Genomic DNA, 8,149 nt, shown 5'->3' on the forward strand with positions numbered 1-8,149 from the left:
ATTGACTTTTAGTCTCTCTTCACGGCTCTGCGACTGATGAGTCAGGCAGAGTGGGGAATTCGCTCTCCGTGGTGCAGCCGGTGTGCAGAGTTGTCAGAGCAGTTGAAGTTCTTCCAGCTGGGGAGCTGCTTGGACCCAGGCCTCCTCTCTGCACTCTACTCTGTTCCGAGCTGCCTCTCAAAAAAATGGCCATGAGCTTTTTACTTGTTGGACCATGATCTAAATAAACCAGCCCTGGAGAACTCAGAAGCTCTAGGTCTGGCTGATTTGCAGGATTATAGATATCATCACACACCCCGCACACACACACACACACACACACACACACACGATGTCATTGGTCCCATCACTGTGTCCTTAACCAAGTTCTTTTTACCTTCCCCTAATAGTTCTCATCTGTCTCTCCAGAGCCTCTCCCATCAGATCCCAGCTGTCACATTAGGCCTTTCCTAACGTGTTCAGGCCAAAATGACCTACCACCAATTCTCTGGTCTTTGTGGCATGTATTCTTGGTATTGCATGTTCTGTCACCTCATAATGAGTCACCTTGTATCTGTATTGAACAAAGATGGATCTTTTTACTTCAGCTTTATTCTTAGAAAGAAGGTTATTTTGTGGAAGTGTGAAAACAAAATATGTGAGATTCACTTCTCCCGGTTTTGTTGTAATTACAAATTGTCTCCTGATCTCGCTTCTTCCTAGCCAGGGACTGGGAAGGGAGGTTGCTATCCACACCCTGTTCTCTGCAAGCCCTTGATGGCAGACAGCATCCTGTATGAGAATTAATAGCTTTAAACTCCTCTAGCTTGACAGCTGTGATACATGTACCAGAACCTCTGATGAACCACTAATTTTTTCTTTCCTCTCCCCAAAGTTAACATTTCTTGTATTCTCACTTGTCCCTGGGAAGGGAAGTCCTTATAGAATGTTCAAATTGTGTTTTTTATCAGTTTTTAATCTCTGAAAAATCACTTCGGGGGACCATCAACTGGGCCCTTGCTAAGCGCAGGATACTGTGTTTTATGTAGACTCAACGGTCTGTATAGAAACAAAGAGCCCTTCCAGGTGTGACCTGCTCGGGAGAAACGACTCCAGAGACGCCAGGCTGAGGCCACCTCAGTGAATTTCATTTCACAAAATCTGGGGAAAGGCAGAGCCTGGCCTTTCAGCCTCTGTGCCAGGCTCCAGGTGCCTGTGGGTGGTCAGGCAGGCTGCTCTCCTCAGCTGGGGGGCTCCTCTTTACCGCAGGCTGGACACTGTCCTCAAAGCACCGCGTCTTGCCATGGTGCCAGCGCTGCAGTAGATCACCTGGTCCCTGACAGGTTCCCAGAGACCCTGTCCCCAGGGACAGAGGTTTCTAAGCTGTCCAGAGGCTGCTCTCCAGGTAAAATGTGCCCTTTGAGCTCTCCCTGGAGCACTCCCATCAAACTGTTTGCTTTTCCTTTTTTTAGGGCCCCTTTTTCCCCTTAGAAATTTTATGGTCATGGGCACGGTGGGAATGAATGGGAGGCTCTCTCTCAGCCAATTCCCAAAGGACATTCTGAGAGACACAGAGTCGTGAATTCATAGAGGCAGAAACCACCAGGCCTCCGAGGCAGCTCCCTTGTTTCAGAGATTTAAAAAATAATAATAATTAAGGCCAGTCCAGAACGGTTCATTCATTTATCTTTTCTATGCCCTGTGAGGGCTGTTCTCTGCATTCATGTTCCAGGTGGTGGAAGTGGAATGCATAAATGAAGGAAGCTGATACAATGAAATCAACCTAAACAAAAGTGTTTTTCCAGGACAGTGTCTTTCAGAATTTTAACTGCAACCCATACTAAGAAATATGGTTTTGTCATGACCTGCTATACCCATGCCTATATATGTTTTATTAAACAAGAGACACCCTGTGCTGCTTTTTATCCTTTTCTATTCCCTTCCTTTTGTCTTTCTGTCTTTATTTTGGGGATCTACCAGGTCAATTATATAGTCCATGATGGATTGTGACCCAAAGTTTGAAAAAGCCCCTCATCATGGGAGGCCCTCATTTAGCACCTGCAACACGGGATTCCCAGAGAGGCCTTTGAGAGACCAGCCCAGCTTGTGCAGAGCATCCTCAGAACCCCATGGTGGCTCCATGGTGGCTCCGGGGCTTCAGAGGACTCTCCCTTCAGGGCCACGTGGTCAAGGTCAAGTCGCTGAAGCAGGATGAACCTCCCCAGTGTTTGCCTTTGTGGTCTAAACTTCGCTGTTGTCCTACCATGCTCCTACATGTTCCAGGTTTGGGGGGTTCTTTCAACCTCAGAAAGTTTTATAGCATCTGAGAAACCCTAACTCCACCGGAACAGGACGGCTTGGGGAGTTGTGTGCAAAGCCGTGAGAAGTGAGTGTCCACAGTCTCAGCCTGCCCTACAGAGCACTGGGCACCGTTGGTTATTCAGTCCCAATCTGTCTGGCTCCAGGGCTCCATTCCCAGTAGCCCAGCTCATGTCTCCATCCTCGGGGTTGTTGGCACTTGTCTTTACCACCTGCTCCCACCTCCTCAAGCCCTAGGCTGCCAGGCTGCTGGCCCTCACGCAGCGTCTGCTGGCACGGTAGAACAGAGCCTTGGGGCCGGATGAAGGAAGGTGTCTGCTCCCACCTGCACTTCCAGGCAGAGGCAGCTCCAGAGCTCTCCCAAGCTCCCAGGTATTTGCGTGGCTCCCATACAAACCCCAGCAGACAATAATGACTCTTCGAGCCCCAACCCCAACCATAGAGACCAGAGGAGTAAAGGAGAGGCTCAGGGTCCTTTCCTGTCTGTGACTCCTGTGGCTGTACGTTTTACAACCGCCACAACAACTCTAGTACGAAATGAAGTGACCCCTCCCCCCTCCCTTGGAGAAGTCTGATTTTGTTCCTCTAGGAAAGAGTGTCTCGTGGGAGAGCCCAGCGAGGGAGGTAAGACAGGCCCTGTGGAATGGGGTAGGTGTCCTGGGAGCAGGAGAAAGCACCACATTGCTGCTGGAGGGTCAGAGGGGAAGGCTGACTGTCTCCAAAGGAAGCCTCCCTTCCCAGAGGAAGGCCGCCAGGGAAGGAGGGCGATGAGGCAAGGATCTCTTTTTCTCCATACCAATGAGCAGGCGCCCTGCAAGCCTCACCGTGGGCATGCCTGTCTCACTCTCCAGAACAGAAAAGGACATTCTCTAAGCAGCCCGGGAATGCGTTAAACGACTCTCCCCTGGGGCCCAACTCAGGAAAGGTGCGTGTGCTGACAGCTCTTCACCTGTGCCCTTGGTCTCTGACCTGGAACAGAGATACTGCCCGATACGAATACCTCTCTCTGTTGTAATGTCTTACATCATCAAACACGCTGCCATTGTTGAAACTGATGTTCCTGGTGTCCACCTCCACTTCCAGCAGAGTTTACTCTGGACTACGTGACCGTGGTGTAGTGTTGCTTTGGATCGCCCACATGTCCCATGTCCTACAACTGAGAAGTGGCCTCTAAACGTTTTCGATTGTAAAACCCCATTGACAAAAAAAAAAAACCTTGTCATCCCCATAAACGAATGTGATTTGAAACGTTCTAGTGTTAGCTCACATGTCAAGTCACACTACACAGTGAGGGTGAGATTTCTCATCCACATGAATGAGTACAATTTGTATGTCAAATGACGTTCCTGGTACTTTTGAAACTTTTGACCGAATTCCCTGCTCTCCTCCTTCACACTCAGGTGCCTCACCCAACAGACCTCAGATGCTGGTAAGGCAGCCAAGTCCAGGGGCCAGAGTCAACCTGTATGTTAAACATAGTAAAGCTTAATTTTTAAGAAGTAAAATATCAAAGGGCAACCCTCTGATACTGTCCTCCTTTACCCAGTGGAGGGACCAGGTAGCTCACCCTCCCCTGGAGACCTCTGGTCTCGGCAAGAGAGAAGTAGGATTCAGACTCAAAGGGTGCAGCAAGTTTCGGTGACCCATCCAAGTTTACAATCGGTGAGTTTCAAAGCAGGAACTAGAGGCCACATCTACTGCTTTAAAATCCAGGTCTCACTCTTTTCCCCTCCGTGTGTCTTCTCTTCCATCTGCTTTGTGGGGAAATAGAAGCACACTCTGTGTGTGTATGAGAGAAGCTGTTGGAGGCAGAGAAACTAAATGGTTGGCTTATTTAATCAGGGTCTGAGGCAAGATCCAGGTAGAATTCACTGTGACCTGTGTCTGGGACCATAGCTGCTAATAATCTGGTGCCACAAGCCCCTGCGCAGATTAAACCACAGACACAATCAACACAAACGCTCTAGGCTGTGGCTACCAGCAGTAAAGGGGCAGGTGGCCTACTGTGGTAAATAGGAATAGGACAGTGCCTGCAAATTCTCAGTTCAGCCACCACCAAAACTTTCTTTCAACCTACATTCCCAAGAGCTGTCACTCAGATGAGGTTCCTGGAACCTGGGAAGGAGGGATAACCAGCTTGACTGACTTTTAAGTAGCAGCTTCCAAGCCCAGAAAGAACATGGTGAAGAGGTCCAAAACATCAGGGCTTCCCATCCCTGCTTAACAGACTTCATCTCAGTGGAATGTTTTACCCTTTAACCTTCCTCCACCCACTCTTCTTCTCTGTCCAGAAAAGCCAAGTACTCCTTCTTAAAACTTTCCTTCCCACCTCCCTCTTCTCCCGTTTACCTCACATAGGTCCACGCATTATTCATCACTAGGCTCCCCATCTGTCAGTCACATCTGTCAAGTGCTGAGGAGTTTAAGGGCCATCCAGAGATGGTGGTCAATGAGTCTAGGACTTGGAGCGTCCCAGAAAGGGGAAGAATATTCCGGTTGTCAACATCTCCCCGTATTCTTACTGCCTTTCCTCTTTCCCTGTAGTGAAACCTAAAATGTGGGTGAAGACAGGTCAAGAGAGAACATTTAAGCAAGTCGTTCAGGTGTCCAGTCATGGAAACACAACTTATGGGCTCCTCACAGGGCTGGGATGAAGGTTCTGAAGGATGCTGGACTCAGAACAATAAATCACAGCAGTTGAATTTGTGTTCTATGTGTTCGACATAATCTTGGTATCCCAGCTCCCTGTCCTGAACCCTATACTAGATCTCAACAGGAATTGGAAGTAAATCCCACAGGCATATGTCAAAATATCCACTGTTGCTTCCTAGAGATGATTGGAGACATCCAACCATTTTTACCATTGTTGGGAGCTGAAACTCTCAAAAAACACACATGTCTACATCACCTTTTCCTCTCTTGCATTCTCCCCCACTCCCTGGGGCCTAAACTTTGGACTGATACTATTAGTTGTGACAACAATGATAGGTTGATTTTGTGGCTACAGCTGGTTTACTTCCTTGTCACAGCTCTGAATGTGAAGAAACACAATTCCTGCTTTGTGATTAATAAGAGGCTCCCCTCCAGTCCCTTGTTATCTATTGCATTAAGTTATTCGTTGCTATTTGATCTACAGCAATTAAAGATTTATTGCCATGTTTCTTTCTCCAAAGCAGCATACACCCTTGAAGTAGAGAGCATTTGAGGACAAATGATATTGGAACCAGAACAGTTGACCACGAATTGCATGTGTCAAGGTTGCATTACTCTTATCTCAATCCCAGACTTAAAAAAATGTTTTATTTCTAACCATACAATGGATTATATACCCTGAAAAACCTCCCCAATTGAAACAACAATTTTAACAACAAGAATTTTAATTAAACAACATTTCATCTTAACTATATTACCAAGCTGGCCCAAAAGAAAGGAATCTGCTGAACTCAAAGTAAAAGTAGGAACACAGATCGGTGCGCAAGGAAGAAAGCTGGTCTTTGCTCTGAGTGTGTCTTTCAAACCCTGGGAATCATGAGCTTTCACTTCAATGGCTATGCACACCATAGGAAGGAGAAATACAGCTGAGCAATAATTCTGCAATAAAGCTGGGCCTTCAGAAGGTACATTCCAGAACTCTGGGTAAGGAGAATGAGACATAAACATTTTCATAGAAGGCAACAGCAAATAAATTGGCCTGGGTCATCCTGGATGGTAGGAAAAATAATAACTACCCCCTAATAACCACAAGCCAGTGCTCAGCTGGGTTTCCTATCCAAATTCATGTGCTGTATGATTAAAAAAAAAAAAACCTCAAGTAGAAAAATTAAAATGATCCCAGATGGTTCTGCTCAGGTAACTAGTTGGATCAAATGTAAATCTGCTCTGCAGGATTTATTCATCCTCATCCCAGCACACAAAGCCTTGCCATAGGTAAAACTTCAAGAGGAATCACAGCTCATCGTAATGAGTCACAGAACACACATGGAAATAAATCATACTGTGTAAGATCTGCAAAGACGGGCCCACAAAACCTTCAGATGTTGAAATTTTTAGACACAGAATATAAGTTTAACAGGTTCTAAAAAACATAAAAGAAGCCAGAAAAGCAAACAGAGAATGAGACTATAACTAATTGGACTTGGAAAAGAACCAAGAAGAATTTATAGGAATAAAAAGTAAGGGTTGAATCTTAAAACTCAGTAAATAAATTAAATAGCTGATTTGACATGGCTGAGGAAAAACTTAGCAAACTAGAGATGGAAAAAAAAATCTAAATGTAGACCAGAAAGACAAACATGGAAAATGTGAAAAGTTGAGAGACCTAAAGGAGAGAGAAATGCACTTGTGCCTAGCTGGAGTTCCAGGGTAAAACAGAAGGACGGGGAAGAGGTGATGTTCGGACAGACGGGGGCTGCCATGTTCCCAGAGCGGTGGAGAACATGGCTTTCCCGGAAGCCCAGTGAATGTCAAGACACATTTAAGCAATCACACTTAAGAATATTATAGAAATCTAAACACCAAAGAAGAAAAGAAGACTGTGAAAATTACTAAGGAGAAAGATGACCTGCAAAAGACCTACAGAAGAATAATGGTAACTAAACTCATGGCTGGCTTCTCAGCAGCAAGGAGGGGGCCAGAAGGACAAGAGCTACAGCAGCGTCTTCAAGGGGCTGAGAGAAAATGGCTGTGGGCCTATAACTCTATGTCCAGTAAAACCACCTTCAATAATGAGGACAAAACAGAGATGTTCTCCAATAAAAACTGAGAGCATTTATAACAAATGCATCTCACTAAAGGAAATTCTCAGAGATTTGTTTCAAACAGGTGAACGACCTTAAACTGGCCATTTGACACACAAGCTGAAATGGGAAATAGATCCTGGTGAGCACACAAATAAATCTTAACAAATACTGTTTAAAACAATAACAATAATGTCTAATTTACATGTGGTGGAGGAAGACTGGAACTAAAAGAATGGGTAAGAAATGTATCAAGGTCAGACAGGGGTGTTTAGGGTTGAAATGTCCTAAGATCTTTCTATTGTTCAGGAGGAAGATACAGAAATTGACTGCAGTCTTTATTAAGGTAAGAATAAACATAAAAATAGCTAAGACAACCATCAGATATAGATACAGAGTGTATGACAACCTCAAACCAAGAAAGGTATATTTAAAGAATCAGATACAAAAATCAAGACAAAGCACTTAATGAGGTGGGAGCAATAAATCAAAATATGTTAATAACCACAATAAATTATAGGTAAATAAATGTTCCAGTAAAGGATGAAGATAGATTGCATATTTAAAATTTCAGATATGTGCCCCTCAGAGTCAATCAGGGAGCTAAAAGATAATTCTAAACTTGCATGACCTAATAACAGCCTCAAAAATAAAGAACAAAATGACAAGATGATAGGAAGATGGTAAACCCACTATCATATGGGAAATTTGAACACATCTCTCTCAGGAGGTAATAAGCTAAGGGAAGAAGTTAATGACGATTAAGAAGACAGTTAACAAGCTCGATCTAATATTCTCTGAAGGGGCACTGTACACAATAGTTGGAGAGAAAATATTCTTTTCCAGCACTACATGGGATGTTTATGGAAATTGGCCACGTGGTATCCCATAAAGCTAGTCTCAGTAACTTCAAAGGACTGCTTTCAAACCAATTATATTCTCTGACCATAATTCAATTAAAATAGCAATAACACCAAAGAGAATAAACTAAATCATGCTGTGGTTACAACATCACAACGCAAGTAGCTTGACAGTTACTTTTTGCAGCAGGTGCTGACAGCCCTCCAGGGTAGCTGTCCAGGGTAGCTGGCTGCCCACTGTGTGTAGCTCAGTGT

The sequence above is a fragment of the Sturnira hondurensis genome, unplaced genomic scaffold, assembly GCF_014824575.4.
Source record: "Sturnira hondurensis isolate 20B ecotype Veracruz unplaced genomic scaffold, ASM1482457v3 Scaffold0013190, whole genome shotgun sequence".
Taxonomy (NCBI): domain Eukaryota; kingdom Metazoa; phylum Chordata; class Mammalia; order Chiroptera; family Phyllostomidae; genus Sturnira; species Sturnira hondurensis.